The 23,953-nt window shown below is 37.5% G+C and overlaps 1 protein-coding gene and 1 pseudogene across 3 annotated transcripts in view; one reads left to right on the top strand and one right to left on the bottom strand.

The window, feature by feature from the left end:
- The window catches only part of LOC100971724 (putative uncharacterized protein encoded by LINC00615), a 29,902-nt pseudogene extending 25,821 nt beyond the window's left edge, over positions 1–4,081 (bottom strand).
- Positions 1–17,968, top strand: part of CCER1 (coiled-coil glutamate rich protein 1) — a 51,185-nt gene extending 33,217 nt beyond the window's left edge. For 2 of the 3 annotated variants that reach the window (XM_055095978.1, XM_055095979.1), the window contains 2 exons: positions 3,086–3,173; positions 16,241–17,968. The gene's annotated coding sequence lies outside the window, so the exon portion shown is untranslated. The remainder of the gene's footprint in view (positions 1–3,085; positions 3,174–16,240) is intronic. The other variant, XM_055095976.2, reaches the window with a different exon arrangement.
- The last annotated feature ends 5,985 nt before the right edge of the window (positions 17,969–23,953 follow it).

The following is a 23,953-nucleotide window of genomic DNA, read 5'->3' as shown; positions in this document are numbered from 1 at the left end:
TTGAATTATCATCCTTTTTTAAATTAGCAGTTTTTTTCCAATGCTTTTCCTCATTCAGCTCAGTTCAAGTCAATATTTATCACCTATTATCAGCCAGGCATTGTGCTAGATATTAAGTCTACAAAATTGTAAATACAGGCCTTATTAAGAAGTTCTCAATGTAGAGGTGACAGAAAAATCTGTTAAATTCCAAGTGCGAAATAGAGGAATGCAAAAATTCAGAGTACCCTTGGTCAGCTTGGAAGTAGGCTTCCTGGAGGAGATTATGCTGAATTGAGCTTTAAAGATTTCATGAAAATTAAGTAATGAGAGAAAATAGGACTGCAGCATTCCAGGCAGAGGGAGCCATGCAATAAAAAATGTAGAGGCTTGTAAGAACAAATGTATCTGGAAACTGTAAACAGCTTCTTACCACTAGTGTAAAATGCAAGCTGAAAAATGGTGAAAAAGTTAAAAACATTATTTCAACCTCACTGAAGAACTAATAATAGGTTGGTGCAAAAGTAATTGCAATTTTTGCCATTCAAAGTAATGGCAGGGCTGGGCATGGTGGCTCACGCCTGTAATCCCAGCACTTTGGGAGGTGGAGGCAGGTGGATTACTTGAGGTCAGGAGTTCAATACCAGCCTGGTCAACATGCAAAAAACCCATTTCTACTAAAAAAATATACAAAAATTAGTTGGGAGTGGTGGCACGTGATTGTAGTCCCAGCTACCGGGAGGCTGAGGCACGAGAATTGCTTGAACCTGGGAGGCAAGGTTGCAGTGAACTGAGATCATGCCACTGCACCCCAGCCTGGGTGATAGAGTGAGACTCTGTCTCTAAATAAATACATACAAGCAAAGGAGAGAGGCCTCAGAGGATAGGCATAAAAACAAAACAAAAGAAAACAAAAACCAGTACTAGCAAAGACTACAATTACTTTTGCACCAACCTAATAACATGTTATCTTTGGTGTCTCATGGTTGAATTGTCTTTAGTACAGTCAATCCTCATTATCATATATTCCATATTTGTAAGTTCACCTACATACTAAAATTTATTTGTAATTCCCCAATCAATACTGCCAGCACTTCTGTGGGAATTAGTGTACATGGCGCATAGTGGTGAAAAATCTGATTGCCCAACTTGCATGTTCCCATTGAACATTAGACAAGGCAATGCTCCATCTTCTTATTGCAGCTCTGAGACTGTAAACAAGTATCCTCTGCAAGGCCTTTTTTGTGCCATACATTTTGCATTTTTGTACTTTTTTTGGTTATTTATTTATGTATTTATTTATTTGTTTGCTCAAAATGGCCCCAAAGTATAGGAAGTGCTGTTTAGCATTCATAAGCACAAGAAGGTAGCAATGTGCTTTATAGACAAAATGCTATGTGTATGTTAGACAAGCTTCCTTTGGGCCTGAGTTAAAACACTGTTGGATGTGACTTTAATTTTAATAAATCAACAATATACATTAAATTTAGTTGCCTTTGAACAGAAACATATGTAAAACAAAGTTATGTATTGATCGGTTGCCAAAAATATTGTGACCAGAGTTTGCAGAAACCTAATTTTGTATTTCCCCTAGGAGCAATAGTTCAGCATTTGCTAATTCAGTGTTTTCAGCAATGTGATAGAATATAACTACCATGAATAAGGAGAATCAACTGCATATTGTGCAACATACCAGCTGGTAACAACAACAACAACAAAACAACAAGTAAAAAGGCTAAACTAACAAGAACTGAGCTGCATCTCCAAACAAAAGCATTGCAGTGCCTAAACTTCTAAATTCCATCAAAATGAGGGGTACCTGAAGATATTTCATGATTTAAATGCATTGCCAATATTGCCAAACCATACTTAACTTTGACCATCACAATCAGTGAAGTTCTGGAGTGCAAGTTATTATTTGTATTGATTCTCTGCTGACTACATACAACTCTACTAAAATAGGAATGTCTTGCATTTGCATTAATTCAATGAATTTTTATTGATGATGAACATAATGGTGGTGATGTTAACAATGAAAGACAAAAAGTTGCATGAGCGAATGTTGCATGTTCAACCAAAATAGAGCAAATGCAGCTAGGCTGGGAAAATATGTGCTTTGAGGGCATGTCCATAAAATTAAGTAAATATAAATATGATGTTTATTGAACTGCTTCTGCATGCACGTCTCTGTGCTAGTATTAATTATGGACAACAATCTCTTCCCACAAAGAGTTTACAATATAGTGAATTTTTTATGTTAAGACAATTACTTATCAAGATGTAAATTCAAGTAGAAAACTTAAAGAGAATGAATTAAAGTACTATGAACTTTTAATGGTGACTGAAACCCTATTTGGTAGTGGGAAGAAGAATATCACAAAAAAATCTTCATATGGAGATGATATTCCACCATACTTTAGAAAGAGCATATCCAAAGTCAGGAAAACCCAAGGCATTAAATTCAGTGAAGAAAGCACCCAGTTTGGCTTTATTATAAACTTTTTAAAGGCAAGAAGCAGGAATTGTGACTAGAAAAGCAGGTTGCACTTTTAAATGCAATTGGAGGTTCTTGAGCAGGGGACTAATTATGAGGAGAACTTCAGGAAGTTTCATCTTATTAGGTAGTGTGCAGGAAGAAGCATATCCAACAGGTAAATGGTTCTGGATGTAGTTCCTAGGAGAGATTTTGTGGCCTATATAATGGTGGTGGATTTAAAAATGAAAAAGAGGACAGGTGTGAAGTTTTGCAGAGGTTGCATACATAGTCAGCTAGACCTTCCAGTCTGAGTTACTAGAAGAATGGATGCACCATTCATGGTCATAGGAACTTCAGAAGCAACTGACTGAGTTTCATGTTATACAAATTAAGTTTCAAGGGACAAGAGACATTAAAGTGAAAACATTTAAATGGACAGTTGGTAAATATGTATCATGAGAGTGGTTGGAATGGGATTATTTTGAAGACATGTTCTTAAAAATAATACTAAATCCTAAAAAACGAAAGCAACTGAACTGTATGTTATATATGTAGATATACATATATAAAATAGATAGTTTATACATGTTAGTATATATGTTCAAATGTGCTCTTTCATTGGATTCTCAGTGCGATACTGTGGGTCAGGAGCCACAGAATTTAAAAGAAGACAAGAACTATTTTACTCAGAAGTTGGAAAAGAAAGAATAATAATGAAGTATGTACTCTCTCCCTCTAAGAAATATGAATGTGAAGGATGAAAATGGGCCAGGAGGGTGGTGGAAATGGCTATTAAATTCGAGAGAATATTTTCCTGACTTTTGCCTAAATTCAGGTGTCTATTAATTTTTACCTGGATTGATAGTATAGGATTCTAACTGGCTTTCCTGTTTTCCAGCTCACTGATGCTCCATTCAGAGGCCAGTCTGATCTTTTATAACTTTAGATATAACCTTTTTCCCTTCTGTTTAAACACGTCTGTTGGTCCATCCTTTCTTATAAAAATATTTAAAGTCTCATCTAATTTCATTCTCACCAACTTGGACTCCAAACTCACTTCAGAGCACTTGGCATTTCCCAGGCTTACCAAAGTATGTTTAGACCTGTGGAAATGTTCTGCTGTCTGTCCAAGAGCCTACTCCCTACCAAACACTCCTAACAAAATCTTACTGAAATCTACAACTTCCAGATCAAATGCTACTCCCTGAGACCCTTTGCTCATCTCCATCATCTAAGTAGATATTCAGTCCTGTGTTGCCCAAGTAGCCAGCCCAGGAAGATGTTGGATTAATAATATAGTTGAATATTGGTGTTCATGGGAGCCTATCAAGTCTGATTCTTTTGCCTAACATGAATGAGATAACTGTTTCCATTTGTTTGTTTTTAGCAAAAGTATTAGCGTTAGAGTAGGCAGATAGATATACGTGAGCAGGAGAGGAAGCCCTGAGAAAAGAAGGTCTGGGAAGCCTCACTCACTCCCAGGGACCACCCAAAATCTGCATGTTAATAGTATCTCTAATGATGAAGTGGGCGGGCAATTAGTCAAGTGTAAGCAAGGAAAAGAGAAAATACCTATGCAAAAAGGAACGCCTCTTAAGATGCCCAGTAACGGCTCACTCTGCAGTCAAACCGTCAAACTGTAGCTAGCTACATACTGATATGGAGGAGAAAGGGCAAAGGAGAATTTCCTAAGAAATGCACATGCGCAACAAGTATAGATTTAACAGCTATATAACCTTCCTTGGGTAGCAGTAATTAGCAAGGCAACCATTACCTAAAATTTGTAGTCAACACAAGCTGAAGCATGCTCATTAATCAACAGTAAGGGAGAGTCCCACAAACCTGGGATGGGAACTATGTGGAGAAAGGCAGAAATGGAAAAAACTAGACAAAAGAAGCCCAGACCGAGGTAGGAACTTAAAAAAAGATTCTGACATCATAAAAACCCCAATGCAGAGCTCTCTGGAGGGCTGCTGGCTCACTCTCTTTCAGCAGCCAGCTGTGCCTCGTCCTTCAAAGGGTGCTGTATCTTTAAATAAACTCTGCTCTCTATTTTCCTTCAATAAATTCTCTTTTATGGCTAAATTGTCTCTTGGCCAAATTCTTTCTCCCAAGAAAGACAAAGGACCCAGGATTTCTGCACTTCCCAGTAACATTAGGATATTAGAAATTTGAAGTCGTGTCTATGTTAATACCATCAGAGTAGATTTTATTGAAAATTGCTCGGATATATATGAAACCTATCAAAATGCAACCACTATTTTTGCATTCTGCACAACATAAACCTGTTCAGACATGAAGAAAATCATGAAGAATGTTAGCATCAGCACAAATTTCCTGCAAACAAAAGTCTGCTTTAATCTCAATGTATTATGGAAAAGATTGTAAAGTATGGTCCTTTAATTAGATCCTCTTTGTTGCTTACTCACAGTCAGATTACGAATACAGTCTATAAGGTTATTTCTTAATTGAAGCAACTGTATCAATATTATGTTTTAGAATAATAGTAGTGTTGTTTGATTCTTTTGTGACAAGGCTTAATATGCAATTTCAGTTTCATTGATTGAACTTTTTATTATTACTCAATAGGTATGAACCCTGAGCAAGTTGGTTAACTGCCTACCAATTGAATTATCTAAATTGATGAAAAGAATTCTATGTTAATGAAAACACAATACATGCCACAGAAATTGTTAGAGTTACCAGCTGTTCAATTGCATTTAATTTTTGTCTTTTTAAAATATTTATATGAGATCCAGCATATACTATCTCAACCAGAGTAAAAATGACTTTCCAGGCTCTCCTACAAAGCAATAATTTTATGATGTAGACAGATTCTAATGCAAACATGTATAAAAATAGTTAAACTACTGAAGACAATTTGTATGTTGCACTTTCTAGGAATTTTTCCAAGATAGGCAAGAACAAAAGATGAAGTAGATTGTTGTTGTTGTTGTTACAGAACTGGGCAAAATTAAATAGATGTGATGATTTGGGGAAATATACTTTCCAGAAACAATTAATTGAAACATTGGTGAACACTGAAGAAATTTTTATAAGCACAAGTTCTACATTAGAAAAAGGTCACAACTTCAGACATTAATAGAATCTACTCTATCTTTTGTTCTTCCAATATTCAAACACCCCCCGCCCCTTGGCTCTGTATAAAAGCATTTCCAGTAAGCCCCAAAATAACTATTGCTTTTGTCTCACATTATGTGTCCACCTCAATTCTTTTGTCATTTCTATTATGAAAATAAGCAACCCCAATTATAACTTTGCTACTTAAATAGCATCTGCATTGATTCACCTCACCTTATTTCTACTGTCTCTCTTCCATTGCAGGTTGAAGAAAAAAAAAACCTCTCAAATCTATTCTCAAATTTCTCTTCAATTCCTATTACTGTTTTTCAGGGCATTAGAAATGCCATATATAGATATATGTTTATCTATATATGATAAAGCCTATGTTTTCTTTTGGATCATTCTTTTAGAACCACTATTGGCACTACCTCCTCATGTGTTTCTCCTCAGCCTGTTCATTGCATCAGTTTTATATATTCTAGCCTCCAATTTTGATGAGCCTGCTTAACCCTCACAGGACTTCGTTCTCATGTCACATGACACTAGAAGTAGCCAATCGAGGTGTTGTGTCTTCTCTGAGATCTCCAGCTCAGCATCTTGTCTGTTCAACCACAGATTACTTTCAATTTAATACTCCCACTCAGCTGTTTTATAATTAAATAACAAAAATATATAATGAAAACATATTGAATCATAGATAGCAGTTAGAGATCTCTGCAGCAGTAACCCCTTAACTTTTCTACCTTTTGGCTCAGTTACTTCAGGACTTGCACAGTCAATATCCTTACCTTCCTGAAACTTTCTAAGCCATCTATTTCAATTTCAAACCAGAATTCCTTCCTTCTAACCACTGCCTCAGCTCTCCTAACCAGCTATCTTAGTCAGGGTAGCTGTAACAAATTATCATAGACTTGGTGGCTTAAACAACAAACATTTATTACTCAGTTCTGGAGGCCAGGAGGTCAAAGAGCAAGGTGCCAAAAGATTCTTTGTCTACTGAGGTTCCTCTTTCTGGTTTGGAGATAGCTTTCTTTTTGCTTTATTTTCACATGAAAGAGAACCAAGAAAGAAAGCAAATTATGTCCTGTCTCTTCTCATAAGGGCACTTATTGCATCGTGAAGTTTCCACTCCCATAAGCAAATTACCTCTCAACGATGCCACCATTTAATATCATGCCATTTGGAGCTAGGGTATGATATGGTTAGGCTTTGTGTCCCCCACCAAAATCTCATCTTGAATTGTAATCCCCACAGTTCCCACATGTCAAAGGAGAGACCAGTTGGAGGTAATTGAATCATGGGGACAGTTTCCCCCATGCTGTTATCATGATAGCAAGTGAGTTCTCATGAGATTTGATAGTTTTATAAGGGGCTCTTCCACATTTCACTCAGCACTTCTCCTTCCTGCGCCTTGTAAAGAAGGTGCCTTGCTTCTGCTTTACCTTCTGCCATGATTGTAAGTTTCCTGAGGCCTCCCGAGCCATGCTGAACTGTGAGTCAATTAAATCTCTTTCCTTTAGAAATTACCCAGTCTCAGGAAGTTCTTAATAGCAGTATGAAAGTGAACTAATACAGTAAATTGGTACCACATAGAGTGGAGTGCTGCTATAAAGATACCCAAAAATGCGGAAGCAACTTTGGAACTGGATAACAGGCAAAGGTGGAACAGTTTGGAGGTCTCAGAAGAAGACAGGAAAATGTGGGAAAGTTCAGAACTTCCTAGAGACTTGTTGAGTGGGTTTGACTATAATGCTGGCAGTGATATGGACAATGAAGTCCAGGCTGAGATGGTCTCAGATGGAGATGAGGAACTCATTGGGAACTGGAATAAAAGTGACTCTTGCTATGCTTTAGCAAAGAGACTGGTGGCATTTTGCCCCTGCCTTAGAAATCTGAAGAACTTTGAACTTGAGAGAAATGATGTAGGGTATCTGGCAGAATAAATTTCTAAGCAGCAAAGCATTCAAGAGGTGACTTGTGTGCTCTTAAAAGCATTCAGTTTTATGCATTCACAAAGAGATGGTTTGGAATTGAAAGAGGTTTAAAAATGAAGCTGAGCATAAAAGTTTGGAAAATTTGCAGGCTGACAATGTGATAGAAAAACAAAATCCATTTTCTGAGGAGAAATTCAAGCCAGCTGCAGAAATTTGCATAAATAACAAGCAGCCAAATGTTAATCACCAAGACAATGGGGAAAATGTCATCAGGGCATGTCAGAGGTATTCATGGCAGCCTCTCCCATCACAGGCCCAGAGGCCTAGAGGAAAAAATGGATTCATGGACCTGGCCCAGGGCTTTGTTGCTTTATGTGGTCTCAGGATTTGGTGCTGTGTGTCCCAGCTGCTCCAACTCTGGTCCTGAGGGGCCAAGGTACAGCACAAGATGTTGCTTCAGAGGGTGCAATCCCCAAGTCTTGGTGGCCTCCATGTGGTGTTGGGACTGTGGTACCCAGAAGTCAAGAATTGAAGTTTGGGAATCTCCTCCTAGATTTCAGAGGATGTGTGGAAACACCTTGATGTCAAGCAGAAGTTTGCTGCAGGGGTGGAGTCCTCATGGACAACTTCTGCTAGGGCAGTGTGGAAGGGAAATGTGCAATTGGAGTGGAGCCTCCACACAGAGTCCACACTGGAGCACTGACTAGTGGAGCTGTGAGAAAAAGGCCACCATCCTCCAGACCTCTGAGTGGTAGATTTAGTGACAGCTTGTACCATGCACCTGGAAAAGCTGCAGAAACTCAATGCCAGCCCATGAAAGAAGCCAGGAGGGGGGCTGTACCCTTCAAAGTCATAGCAGCAGAGCTGCCCAAGACCATGGGAACCCATCTCTAGCATCAGCATGTCCTGGATGTGAGGCGTGGAATCAAGGAGATCATTTTGGAACTTTAAAATTTTGGACTTGCATGGGGCCTGTAATCCCTTTGTTTTGTCCAATTTATCCCATTTGGAACAGGTGTATTTGCCCATTGCCTAAACTCCCATTGTATCTAGGAAGTAACTAACTTGCTTTTGATTTTATGGGCTCATAGACAGAAGAAGCTTGCCTGTTTTTCAGATGAAACTATGGATTTAGACTTTTGGGTTAATGCTGGAATGAATAAATACTTTGAGGAACTGCTGGCAAAGTATGATTAGTTTTGAAATATGAAAGGGACATGAGATTTAGGAGGAGCCAGGGGTAGAATGATATGGTTAAGTTTTGTGTCCCAACCTAAATCTCATCTTGAATTGTAACCCCCATAATCTCCACATGTCAATCGAGAGACCAGTTGGAGGTAATTGAATCATGGGGGCTGTTTACCCCATGATGTTTTCATAATTGTGAGTGAGTTATTATGAGATCTGATGGTTTTATAATGGGCTCTTCCCCCTTCACTCAGCAATTCTCCTTCCTGCCACCTTGTGAAGAAATTGCCTTGCTTCCCCTTCACCTTCCACCATGATCATAAGTTTCCTGAGGCCTCTCAAGCCATGCTGACCTGTGAATTAATTACCTCTTTCCTTCATAAATTACCCAGTCTCAGGCAGTTCTTTATAGCAGTATAAAAATAGACTAATACACGGCTTCAACATATGAATTTTGGAGAGACACAAACATACAGTCCACAACACAAGCCCACACACTAATCCTTAGGGAAAAGAAAACATAATGAAGATCTAAACAATCAGATATTTGTGCCCTCTATTTTCAACTGGTCATTGCCACTGCCTGGTTCTCTTTTATTCATGTCTTCTTCATTCCCCAGTGAATTTTCCATACATTTCATTCCATGTCTTCGAAAGCACCATCGGAAGTTCTCATTTTCATGACTCCTTGGATCTTTATAGTTGACATTTAGATCTGTTTTATAAAGATGGGATTATTTGGCACATGCAGTCAACACTGAGACTTTTGATGGTACTTTATAAAATAAAGGAGTGTGGGACTAGAATGCACGTCTCACTACAAGATTCTAACTGGTGGTCATAGCGTGGGAAACAAGGATCATGACTCCAGTGCAGTTCATAAAGGCCTTGAGAGCTTTCAGCTCGGGCTCCAAGACAGTAAAAGTATTCTAGGCCATCAGTTCATTGAAATGGGTTTGGACGGTAAAATAGATCCACCTTCAGGGACTTGAGAATCTCAAAAGCCATAGCATGGGGACTTGACAACATGGGATGGGGACCAAGGAAAGGAAGTTTCATTACTGATATCCAGAGAAAGTGACTGCATTGTTAAGCACAGACTGAACAAAATATAAGGCTCAGAAGCAAGAATAGTCTTGATGCCAAATAAAGTTTTTTGGGAACACAATCTTGGAGCTAAACCAGTCCAGGAGGTAGGGGGCGAATTAGATCCACTATAAGAATAGAAATAATCCTGTGATGGGAGCTAGTAGGAGAGATGATAAGAGTGGAGCAATAAAGAGCATGAAGCCAAACGGCATCTGGGCATGGATTCTTTTATCCTCTTTTCCGCATGTCTTCACACCAACATATATTTGTATCTTCTTCAAAATTTTCTTCAGATTCTCAAGAGAAATATTCTCTAGAGATAACAGTTTAATGTTATCTTTTATATACAAGCACAAACTTTGATCTTCAAGAGTCCATGGAGGTTTTTTAAAAATATTTTTATTTTCTCTCCTTAAGAGCTGTGTCTTACACTGGCACAAACTCATTATGATCTCAGTTATCCACATATGATATTTTAAGTGTCAGATTCCAAAGAAGAAGACCACCACAATTTTACAGAACATGCCATCATAAAATCGTCGTTGTTAGTGACTTAGGATGAGTGAGGAGGGTCTCAATTTAGATTCATTAATAGCTTTTATCCTGAGAACTGCTGCGATTTTATATAATTTTCCTGTTTTGTTTGATTTTCAATATTGCACACAATTCACTTGGGTTAGAGTTTCAAAACCACTTAGGAAATTAAGAGGCTTTTTGGAAAATAATTAATAGTAAAATAAGATCAAAATTGTAGGGTGATGTTTCATCTCTAGCAACTGAGGCTTGACATCTAGTACATAAGTAACCTTCATTTGTATAACCCACAATATTCTATTAAGAAAAATATAGATAGCCATTACACCCAGATTGTGAACCAAACAAACCTCTTTAAACTTTTTAAAAAATTTATCTACATTTTAGGGGTATACACGCAGCTTTGTTACATGGATATACTGAATAGTGGTGAAGTCTGAGCTTTTAGTGTATCAGCCACTCAGATAATGTATATTGTATCCATTAAGAAGTTTCTCATCATCCACTCCCCTCTCACTCCCACAATCTTCCAAGTCTCCAATGTCTATTATTCCACACTCTGGTGTACACATTATTTAGATCCCAGTCATAGGTGAAACATGCAGTCTTTATCCGTTTCTGAGTTGTTTCACTTAGATAATGGCCTCCGGTTCCATCCATGTTGCTCAAAAGACATGATTTCATTCTTTCCTGTGGCTGAGTAGTATTCTATTGTGTACATAGGCCACATTTTCTTTATCTAATCCATCGATGGACACTTAGATTTGTTGATTACATATCTTTGCTATTATGAATAGTGCCACAATAAATGATAAACATACACACACCTTTTTCATATGCTGACTTGTTTTTTTCCTTTGGAAGATGTTGAGTAGTGAGATTGCTGGATCCAATGATAGTTCTATTTTTAGTATTTTGTGAAATCTCCATACTGTTTTCCATGGAGGCTGTAGTAATTACATTCTCACCAACAGTAGGTAAATTTTCTTTTTCTCTGCATCCTCGCCAGTGTATGTTTTTTTTTTTTTTTCCCCATTTTGGCTGTTGTAATGTGATATCACCTTATGGTTTTAATTTGCATTTATCTGATGATTAATAATGTTGAGAATTTTTTTGTATATGCTTGTTGGACCTTTGTATGTTTTCTTTTGAATGTCTGCTCATGTTCTTTACCTGCTTTTTAACAGAGTTGTTTTTTGTTGTCATTGGGTAGATTTCCTTATAAATTATGGATATTCGTGTTCTGTTGAATGCATAGTTTGCAAATATTTTCTCCCTTTCTGAAGGTTGTTTGTTCACTCTGTTATTTTGTTTGCTGTGTAGAAGCTTTTTAGTTTAATTAAGTCACTTTTGTCTATTTTTGTTGCTTGTGTTTTTGAGGTCTTATTCGTGAATTCTTTACCTAGACCAATGTGCAGAAGAGTTTCTCATAGAAACTAGAGTTTCTTCCAGTACTTATACAGGTTTTAGTCTTACATTTAAGTTTTTAATCCATCTTGGGTTAATTTTTGTATATGTTGTGTGAGAGAAAGGCCCAGTTTTATTCCTCTGCATATGTCAGTTCAATTTTCCCAGGACCATTTATTGAATAGGGTGTCCATTCTTCAGTGCATGTTTTTGTCAGCTCTGTCAAAGATCAGTGGGTAACACATACGTGGTTTTATTTCTGGGTTCTCTATTCTGTTCCACTGATCTATGTGTCTATTTTTATATCAGTACTATGTTGTTTTGATTACTAGAACTTTGTGGCATAATTTGAATTCAAATAATGTGATGTCTCCAGCTTTGTTCTTTTTGCTAAGAATTGCTTTGGCTATTTGCGCTCTTTTTTGGTTCCGTGTTAATTTAAAAATAGCTTTTTCTAGTTCTGTGATAAATAAAATTGGTATTTTGATAACAATTGTATTGAATTTATAGATTGCTTTGGGCAGTATGGTCATCTTAAATATATATATATATATATGGTCTAGAGGTCCCTGTTGATCTTACAGCTCATGAAGCCAGCTTTTGAGAAGCATTTATTTATGTTCCAGGTATTGGTAGACCTGAGGTGATACTGCAGGGAAGTATCCCAAGGGAAAATCAAAGGTGGCATGAATTTGACATTATATCTGACTCATACCTGAATGCAGGTGGTTTGAAGTCTGAAAATACTGAAAATGAGTGACTGCTGAGTTTGACATCCCTATTCATGTGATGATAAGGCAGTCCTCTAATGAGAACTTTGCTCCCACACAGCTCCTGGGCATCCAGATAACTCTTCATTGCCTAATACCTGCTGTACTTCATCTTCACTTGAGTTTGTTCTCTAAGCTTGTGGCTCCTGCCTGGCGTGTGGGCTTTTCTCCTTGTTCTTCCTTTCTTCCCAGAGTGTTGTGGATTTTCTATACACATTGCCTTTTTATGCTTCCATACGAAAGCCCTCTTCTTTCTTTTTTCTCACGTGGTTCTTCGTGAGCAATAAAGTGTATCCCATTTATCCAAACTTCAACCCCTATTATTAGCAGCAAAACTGCTGCATGTTCCACTCCCACTAGAGGGCAGTGAGACCTGAATCTTCCTAAAGAAAATTGCTTGGTATCCATGTGGATAGCCATGGGACGTTGAGGCTGCTTTAATCAGAGGCTTATTCTAGAAAGGGTTTCAGAAAAGGTGTGGAGGATGGTAGGGAGTAGGGAGCAGATGCAGTATAAACCTTCCTCAATTTGAAGAAATAATTTATTTGTAAGATATAGTCAATGGATTTTTCTACCTGCAATGTCCAGTGTATGAATAAATAAAGGTATGGATGGCCTGAGTGTGTGTGTGTGTGTGTGTATATATATAAAATATATATTATATATATTTATATATTATATATTATGTATATTTATATATTATATATTATATAAATATATATTCTATATATAGAGATTATATATATAATAGACTATATATATTGTATAGATAGTATATATATATGTGTCTATCTATCTATCTACATATATATACTATCAAAGGGTTCTGAGAACATCGTATAAAACTTTAGCCAGTGTGCTACATAGATATGGGCTGAAACACCATCTCTGACCACACTCACTTCTGAAAGTAAGTGAGTCTGTGACAGCCCTGGCTGCCCAAACTGTAATTATGTAACAAATGGTTCCTTCACTATGGGCTGACCAGGCAACAGTGACCTCTGTGAACTGACTTGAAAAGATGACTCAGGCCTGTCAGATTCTTGCTTCTATGAGATTACATTTGGAATAAGAAAAACATTAAATGTCTTCTACTTAACATTGGGAGTTTAAAGTGAAAAGATATGACTTAGAGAAAAGGCCTAAAGAAGCCATAGAAAAACTGAAGTTATGACAGAGCAGAAAATAATGAGAAAGCTGACGTGCAGAGAAAAGCAGGCAGGACCTGAGGGAGGAGAGAACAAGTGATCCCCATGATAAGCTATTTGTAGTTTTTCACTTATAATATGTACAGATCTTTATGTAGCAGCATATGCATTCTCAATCAATTTTGATTTTTAAAAACCCTCAAGTTTTAAAATATATATTTTAAAGAACTATTTAATCCTTCTTGGAACATTCTCTACAAGTTTTCTCTTTCCTCTTTTTCCTTACAGTGTTTGGAGATTTATCAATGTTCTTATTCTGCCAAATGCTTTTCCTCAATAATTAGAATTGAAGTATTTTGAAGACACCTTTCTTGTATTGCTGGTGATGGTACCACCTTCCCAACACTCTGCTGATGGCCTTTGTCAAATGGCCTCTCTGCAGAAGTTAGAATGACTTCTTTACACCACAGAAATTAGAGGATTAGATTGGCCTATCCTAAGAGGATCTCTTGAACTGGTTATTTCCTAGCTGGGAATTTCTGAGTTCTCTGCTCCTGGCTCCTACAATGGTCTTCTCTTTAAGGTTGGTTTGCTCTGAGGAGTCCATCAGCAATCTAATGCTTGCTTCGCAGGTCTCTCATTAGCTTGCCAAGAACTATAGACATTTTACTTCACTTCTTTCCAAAGGAAGAGAAATTAGCCACTGATTCCTGCAGGCTCAAGATTAACACCACATCCCTACATCCTTAACTTTGAATACATTAGCTAAACCCAGGATTTATGTTAGTATTACTATTAATATTTCAATAGTTTTTGGGGAACAGGTGGTGTTTGGTTACATGGATACATTCTTCAGGTGTGATTTCCGAGATTTTGGTGCATCCATTAACTGAGCAGTGTACACTGCACCCAATAGGTCATCCTTTATCCCTCACTGTCCTCCCACCTTTCCCCCCAAGTCCCCAGAGTACATTATATCATTCTTATGCCTTTGCATCCTTATAGCTTAGCTCCCACTTATAAGCGAGAGCATACAATGTTTAGTTTTCCATTCCTAATTTACTTCACTTAGAATAATGGTGTCCAACTCCAGTCAGGTTACTGCAAATGCCATTATTTCATTCCATTTTATAGCTGAGTAGTATTCCATGGTGTTTGTGTTTGTATGTGTGTGTGTGTGTGTATATATATATACACATACATATAGTGTTTGTGTATATATATATATAGTGTGTGTATATATATATACACACACACACTTACACACACACACACGCACACCACATTTTCTTTATCCGATTGTGGGTTGATGGGCATTTAGGCTAGTTCCATATTTTCATAATTGCGAATTGTTCTGCTAAAACCATGCGTGTGCAAATGTCTTTTTCATAGAATGACTTCTTTTCCTCTGGGTAGATACCCAGTAGCGGGATTGCTGGATCAAATGGTAGATCTACTTTTAGTTCTTTAAGGAACCACCATACTGTTTATGCTAGTTTACATTCCCACCAGCAATATAAAAGTGCTCCCTTTTCACTGCATCCATGCCAACATCTCTTATTTTTATTTCTTATTTTTTATTTATGGCCATTCTTGCAGGAGTAGGGTGTAAACCCAGGATTAATAATCTCTAAGGCATTCTCTTTACTTTTCACTTGTGCATTTCAAACCACTTTGTGGTCCACTACAGAGAAATGACAGACAGAGGGTACCCAGACATGGGTCATGAGTCCTCCATATCCTTTGTCCTAGAGGTCAAGTGCATAAAGTTCAATTCTTCATTCACAGAGAAGCCTTATACTAATATACTATTGCAGTTCACCATTTAATTTTATGCTTATTGACCCATGATTACATTATGTTTGCTTTGTAGAGTTCTTTTCACTGAGCACTAGGATATAGCCACATTTTATGTATTTGGCTTCTTTTATTTCTTCCAGTTTTACAATATAGCATCGGTGGTATGAGATGTAGAATAACTAACTGCTAGAGCGTGCCATGGTAAAATGTATCGTGTATCGAGATAAAGAAGAGCTCACATGATAAGTAAAATCTCAAGTCAGAGATGAATTAAAAGGAGACCAGTAATTTGAAATAAATTAAATTTAGAGAAGCAAATATCTCTGGGCCATCTACAAATCTTCACTATATTAGGCTGGTGCAAACATAATTGCAGTTTTTGCCATTACTTTTAACATGTGTTTTCTTTATTCATCACTATAACTTGGCAAAATGATATATGTCTTCCTCCCAAAGGGCCCAACATTTCTTATTTATCTTTGTATCTCCAGTTGAGTACCTTGCACATTATTCTGAACACTGTGACTCACTGAAGGACTTGTTCTGATGAAAGAGAAAATGACAGTGTTCAGCTGTCAGCACTTTCAGGAATGGACTTAGCTGTAGAAAGCCACCTTGGCCAAGATCATGTCCCTTTCATGGGTTCCTCATCCAGTGAATAGTCAATGAAAGGGTATAAATCCCTAATCATTTTGCTTCAACTTGAGGGAACTCTAAGGGCAGGCTTAGCTTTAGAGCTTCCTGTGGTATTATCTGAAGCTGTCACTGGGTGTGGAATGCTTTTTAATTTTCCCCATGACTAATCTTTTTTCCTTACTCTTTCTTGTACAGGTGTTGATAACAAAACACTGCCTACTGATCTGCATGAGACACTCCATCTCAGAGTCTACTTCCTGAAGAACTCAACAAGTAACAACTGGTACTAGGAACAATTCAAAGCAGCAGGAGATTCATAGGGATTTGGAAAATATGCTTATTCACCATCAAGCTAGCAATAGGATCCTAATATTTAATTTGATGGGTACAGATAGACTCTGGTACAAAATGGTAGTCTAGTTGTTAAAAGTTCCACTAGTGTGTATTGGAATGGTGCATAGTAGTGGAAAAGAATGCACTGGCTGGTGCGTTATGTCAATAGTTTGATAACCATGAAAAAACAGTTAATTATAAGGTCAATGGAATTGAGTGGTTCTTGCTAAGCTAAATTGACACTTTAGAAAATAACAAGTGGAAAACAATTATTCACCAACTGAAAGCTAATATAAATATCGGAGGGCCTCTTTGGTAGCATACAAGGAAGTTCTCATCTCCTGTAGAAGGAGGGCAAGCAATACTGAGGACCAGAAACCGAGGATTAGAGACTTGATCTTTAGAATAACTGAGCTAGAAAATAGTTTAAGTTCCCTAACAGAAAAGGCCTGCTATAAGGGTCAGGGCCCTTGCTGGGGAGGAATGATGCCTTAACGCATGCTCTAACATATGGCACAGGGACACTTGGATTGACACTCTGCCTGAATTTTGAATCCATAGTTTCCCGTAAAGTATCTGAGCCTCAAGAAATGGTTACCTCTCCTTATCAAAGTCTAGGCTTCTCCCTTCCCCTGGAGACAATACAGATCCTCCTCCACAGAAGACATTTGCACTGTCCCCCCAAACAACCACCATATGCCTCCACATCCTTTCTTATCCGCTAAGTCTATTGTTAGTGTTAAGTCACAGAATAACCAAGCAAGGACCTATCGGGGCTGAGAAGGCATAAAAAAGACTACATACTAAAGAAGGTTAAGGACCTAGCAAAAGCCAGAGAGTATATGTGGGACTAGATTTTCCAGGTGTTTAATCAAAGGGGCTGGAACATAGTTTGATAAGAGAGAGTTTGTGATTTGGGAATATTTGCCCAAGATACAGGATTTACTACTTTGGAGAGAACCCCAGGAGATGGTGCAAACTCATTAATAGAATGGCTCCTAGACAAAAAAATGATGGAGTACATTAAGTGAAGCTGAATGCTAGAATTGCTACAGCAGGTGATAGGAGATGGGATTAAAATGCTTGAGGAAGTGGGCATGCAAGAATATATATATATATATTATATCCAGCTAAAAGACTCTCCAGATGATTACGAGTGGTCAGGTGACTTAAAATTTAAGATGATCATAAGGAATCCTCTGAGGAACAAGGCACCAGCATTTCTCAGAAGCTCAGTGACAATTCTGTAAGATCAGGCGTGACAGTGGCCTACAGCAATTGCCCACTTTCTGTATCTGAGCCAGATTTCAAACCAAACCTTATTGTCTGACGAAGAGGTAGGATTGCCAAGAGGAAAGATCTTGCACTGCTTTGACAAATAAACACGGTAGTAATTTCTCCAACTATTTCCAAAGATAACTATAATCATTTACTCAGATAAGTGTGCACTGTGAAAAATGCAATATTAATACATTCAAAGAACTATTAAACATACCAATCATGGCCCTACTGTTTGAGTATGGACATACAGGGTCAGCCAAGTACTAAATGGAGTTCTGGCCAATAAACATATCCAGTGGATTCACTGAGACCAAGCGTATGAATGGTGGTTATTTAGCAACTCTCCCAATGTATAATTGATATAGATATATTTGGTAATTGGGATAACCTTCATTTACAAGTTCCTATAATTGGGATAAGAGCTATCATAATGGGGAAGGCCAAGTAGAAGCCTCTAAAATTTTCTCCCTCCAAAATAGCAAATAAAAAATTACTATGCCTCCAGGCAGATGGTGGAAATAAATACTAGTCTTAAAAATTTAAAAGATGCAAAGTTGGTTGTCAGTCATATCTCCATTTAATTTGTCAAACATAACTAACAGTAGTGCCATTTGCATATAGTACTGTGCTTAAAGTATCTTTGTTAGAGCACATTAGAAGAATATTAGGTACATCCTATGAGACTATTGATTTAGTGAATACATTCATTTCTGACTCTATAAATAAAAAAGTAAAAGTTGGCATTTGCATGAAACAGAGAATAAGATACATTTAGAGTCCTGCCCCAGGGCTATGTCAACTCCCTATCCTCTGTCATAATATGATACGAAGGGAACTTGACATCTGGTTATCCTGAAAATCAAACTTATTTTATTGATGACAGACATCATGTTAATTAGACCTATGGAGCAAAAAGTGACTAGTTCATTAGGAGCCTTGATAAGACAAACCCACTCCAGAGAAGGGAAGATAAAATGTATGAAAATTCAGAGGTCTGCCGAATAAGTCAAATTTTTAAGGAATACAGTGGTTTGAAGCATTTCACAAAGAAGAAAGCACAATGTCTGGTAGGCCACCAGTTTTGAATTGACACACGACCCTGACCCAGCAGAGTATTTATAGTATTATACGTGGGAAAAAATACTTGGTAGAGTTTATGGCAAGTCCTAATAACAAAATCACAAGACAGACCTTTAGGATTCTGGGGTAAGGTGATGCCTTCTATAGAGGACAATTAAATACTAGTTGAAAATCAATTCCTGAAGTGCTACTGGGCCCTAGTAAAGTTGGAAAATCTTACCACAGGATAACAAGTGATTATGAGCTGCATTTTGTCAGACCTACCAGGTCATAAGATTTAGCAGACCCAGAAATAGTCCATACATTGGAAGAATGGAAGTGACACACCCAAGATAAAGTATAAGTAAGAAAAGATTATAAGCAAACTGCATGAGCAGGTAGCACAGACTATCATATTTTTCACTACTGTTGAAATAATGAACTTCCCCAGGTGACCCACATGGCCTTATGAGGGATCTTTTATTATCAGATGAAGGTGAAAGAAAAATATCCAGCTTGGATTATGGATTGATAGTCCAAGTATGTGTTCACAAGTTAAAAATGTTTGGCACTCAAGGGTGGCTTTGATAGAAAAAAGCATGAGAAAAACATTCCAATTGGCAAAATTTTGAATGGTGCACCTGGCCCTCTACTTTGTGTGAAAAGAGAACCGACTGAGGTTATAGTCACACCCATGAGCAATGGTGAATGGCTCGGCTGGCTGGACATAACCGAAAGATGAAAGACGGCAATATTAGAAACAAGTGGACCAGGATTAAAGGTGAGTGTATGGGTATATGATAGTGATCAAAAAGTTTAAAAGTCTTTCAAGTCTTTCTATTACATGCTGATGCCTTCCAAAGAGTGTAAGAGCAGTATCTTCCATTGAAATGACACAATAAAGAAAGTAGATAAAATAACCTAACCAACTGATGCTACTCAGATTTGGTCATTAAGCAGCCCGGTTTTGACACCATCTATCCCCGACTTCTGGCGGTAGTGTTAGTGATGGAAGCTATGTCTGAACCCAGTAGCGTGGGCTTCCATTCACTGATTCCAATCTAGCAAATGCTGCCACCAAATGCCAACCTGCCAGCAACAAAGACTAATGCTAAATCTCTCATGTAAAACCATCTCTCAGGGAGACCAACTAGCCACAGGGTGTCAAATTGATAACATTTTGCTCCTTTACTCTGAAAGGCCCAGCAATTTATTCTAACAGAAATAGGCACTAATTTGGGATACGGATTTTCCTTCCTCACATGCAGAGCCTCAGTTTAAGGCTCATAGAGTGTTTGATGCACAAGCACAAGTTCCCACACATCATTTTATAAGATCAGGGCAATGCATTTTATATCAAAGAAGAAGAAGGAGTAGGCTCATTACTACGAGAACTACTATAGTCGTATCACATATCAAACCACCCAGATACTGCAGCCTGATAGAACACTGGAAATTCCTATTAAAGGGACAGCTGAAAGTCCAGCTATCATAGGTATACATTCCACGGGATGCCCTAATCATCATCCTGAACCTTAAGCATCATTTCAGTGCCTCTTCAACACACCAACCCACAACATGAATACTAGCTACTCAACCAATATTTGTTGAAATGCGCATAGCTAAAGTTCTCTCATAATCTGATACTAATACACTCTGTAGCAAACATTATGCCTGACTTCCCAGTATGCATCCCTCCCATACCAATGATCCAGTTAGACCATCAGAGTTAGTCCAGTCTGTATCCCTCCCATACCAATGATTCGTTTAGACCGTCAGAGTTAGTCCACTCCCTTGGCTGGAGTCGGTCCTTTCACTACTCTCACAATGTATTCCCAGCCCCAACAACTTCCTGTGAAGCAGTTCACTGTGCACTGGCATCAATCCTGGGGGCTAAGGGGGAAAGGGATTGTGAACACCTCATCCAGTACACGTTGAGTTTTACCAATTTCTATCACTTGCATGAGTCTGATGAGACAGAACACTCATATACAGCAAGTTAAGTGAAACAAGTTTATTAATTACAAAAAAACCCAGCAAGTTGCATTAGAAGCTGGTTCCCCAAAGTTCAGGAAAGTTGCATAGAAAAGATGGAATCTCATCTGCATGGGCTCCACTTGCACTGCAGCTAAGAGACTTGGGAAAACATCCTGCTCTTGGTTTTATACCCTGGAGCAGCATGATACATTATAATAAAGGATTTCAGGGACCGGAACAGAACCTAGGCTATTCTGCTAGTTCCCCCTTACCTCAGGACATTGCATTCCCAGAACATTCTACAGTTTTTCTTGACAACTACCAGGGAGAAAAGGATGAGAACTACATTGATCCAAGGCCACCCAGAAATCTGTCCTGAACTTCTGATCTCAGTCAGTATCATCTTACTTCAATCACACTATTCTTTTATCTGTGCTTCTACTGTAGCCTCTTATCTTTGCTTCTGCACTTTCCTCCTACAGTCTATTCTTTGCAGGTAGAACGAATTTTTTTTCAAAATGTAAATCAGATCATGCCTATCTACTCTGCAATGCCCTCCTATCTCCTTTAGAATAAAATAAAGTGTCCTTACCAAGAACTGTAAGACCCTTCACGATCTCTTCTTCTTGCTGACTTTCTGACCTCAGCTCCTTACATACTCTATTTTCTCATTCTTTTTTAGCCACTTGGCCTTCCACAATGTTTCTGGGACATACCAAGCTCATTCTTGTCCTAAGGCTTTGGAGTTATAATTCTCCTTGTATAAAAACAGCTTTCCTCAAATATTCACATGGCTCCCTCCCTCATTTTACTAAGGTCTTTACTTAAAAGTCCCTCTCTCAAAGAGTCCTTCTCTGACCACTGTATCTATTCACCCAACTTAAAATCCCTTCCTGGTGTTATATTTATTCTTTTTTATCTTGTACTCTACTTTGATTTTGTTCACAGAACTTGTCATAATATGACATTATACATTTTTATTCATTTATGTATTTTCAGTTTATCCAATTCGAGTATAAGCTGCATGACTGCAAGGGTTTTATTTAGTTTAATGCTGTAGTATTAAAAGTGCCCAGAGCTATGCTTTGCACATTGTATGGGCTCACTCAATGTTTGTTAAATGGATAAACCACTCAGGAATCATGGTACAGCTCTGGTCTATGACATGTGGGAGGAAGTGTTTTAAGATTTTTCTGAACAAGCTTCACCATACCTAAGGTAGACCCACGGGAAGAAACAAGAATCCCTCTTTTTCCTCTAGATGCAGTTATGTTAAAATTATGAGACCTGGGATTTCAGCAGTCATGACTGAACCAGGCCTAGGAGGAAACCTATGCAAAGACCAAAGGAAGTGGAGAGGTGGAAAGAGCTTGGATCCTTGATTATATCACTGAGCTGCTGACTCATCTCGACTCATCCCTGCTGTGGGTATATAAGTGTAACACAGAGTAAATATCTAATTGCTTAGGTCAGTGTTCTTTGGGATATCATTTCATTTATGGTTTCATTCCTCACAGCCAAAAGTAGTCTGATGGATGCAAGAACCTTTTCTAGCCCTTCCTACTGCACAATTCCATCTCACTCTTTAATCACATTAAAACTCCAAATGTCCACCCAACTGTCCATCTGTGCTTTTGTTCAGGTATTCTCTCAACTTCTTGCTTCTACACATGTAACATTCTATTCAGTCCTAATATTCCTTTTATGTGACCCAACTCCAAAGTCCTCTGTGTCATGCCTTCCCGGCACATTGCTGCTGCATTACAATCAACCTTTCTGCTGCAGTCCTACAACTCATAGCTTATTTTCCTCCTGGTTCCTATTAACTCAGGCTTTACAATACAGTGATTTTCTCCCATTCCCACCTTTTTTCATTCATTTATGCTTCATTCAACAATATTTATTGTTTATTGCCAGGCTGTGTCCATGTGTTAGTAAACAAAACATATCAAAGTCTCTGTCCTATATTCAAATGTGTGTTTGCATATATACATATATATATATACACACACACATTTGAGAGATATATATACTATATAAATATATAATATATTGAGATATATATTTTATATATTGAGATATACATATAATATATAGATATATAATATAGATATATTATAAAATTAAACTTTTTTGTTTTTTTCACTATTCATAGAATATGTCATTGAATTACTGTAACTGGTAAGCTTATCAAGAAAATAAAACATGTTTTAAAGAAGTTGTATGACATTATTTTTTAAAGAAGTTGCATGACATTATTTTTTAAAGAAGTTGCATGTATGAGGAAAATTTATCATAATGTTATTATAAATTTTTATTTACGTAAAGTCAAGTTTATATGTGCTACTTTATCCAGAGACAGGAGTAATGGATACAACTCCATATTAAAGTCACTCGGCACAAACTAGTTTTATCTTCAGATATATTATGCTGGTTTGAAGTTGTTGCAAACTAGCTTATTGCAATGAGATATAAATTCTGTAGCTGGTTGTTATTAACTTTTTAGCAAAACTCCCCAAACTGAACATAGATGATTGACAGATGCATCTTGATACAGATAGAAATATAAGTGATCTACATAGATATACACACGTATGTATTTGTGCATTATATCAAGATTTATTGAGTACTTAGACTGTAAGTAGGTGCTGCTCCAAGTAAAAGGGGTACAGTGGTAAACAAAACAAAGTCCATTCCTTCATAAAGCTTTTACTCTATTCAGGATGAAAGAAAATAAATATATAAACAAGCAGTTTAGGAGATTAATGAATTGGTAGGGGTGCTACTTTAGTTAATGTGGTCAGGGAATTAGTATAAGAAGGTGATATTTGAACTTGGGTCTATTCATTGAAAATAATTCAGTGACATGAATATCTTAGAGTGGTTTCAAAAAATACAGAATTCTTTTACAGATATCATCACTTTGAGGAAGCTTTAACTGCAAAAGTGCTTTCAAATTAAGTAAATATATTATCAAATTTACCCCTAATTGTGTTTTTCAAGAAAGTTCATCCTTAGAATATGATTACAAAATTCTCAGTGAAACCTGTTGCTCACATTTCCTATTGTTCTTTTGTAGCAGACACTATTTTGGATATTTTAATGATGATCCAACCTCTACCCTCTATGGCCTCTTTTTCAGAGGTGTCCATGTGACACAGCTCTGACCAATAAAATGTTAACATTTTAACATAATAATATGTTAACTGGATATGGCTTCCTGGAAGCCTTTTGCTTTTCTGATTAAGGAGCTTTTTC

This window comes from Pan paniscus, chromosome 10, assembly GCF_029289425.2.
Source record: "Pan paniscus chromosome 10, NHGRI_mPanPan1-v2.0_pri, whole genome shotgun sequence".
NCBI classification, from domain to species: Eukaryota; Metazoa; Chordata; class Mammalia; order Primates; family Hominidae; genus Pan; species Pan paniscus.
Note: the sequence above shows the minus strand (reverse complement) of the source record. Positions and strands in the feature narration are given on the sequence as shown.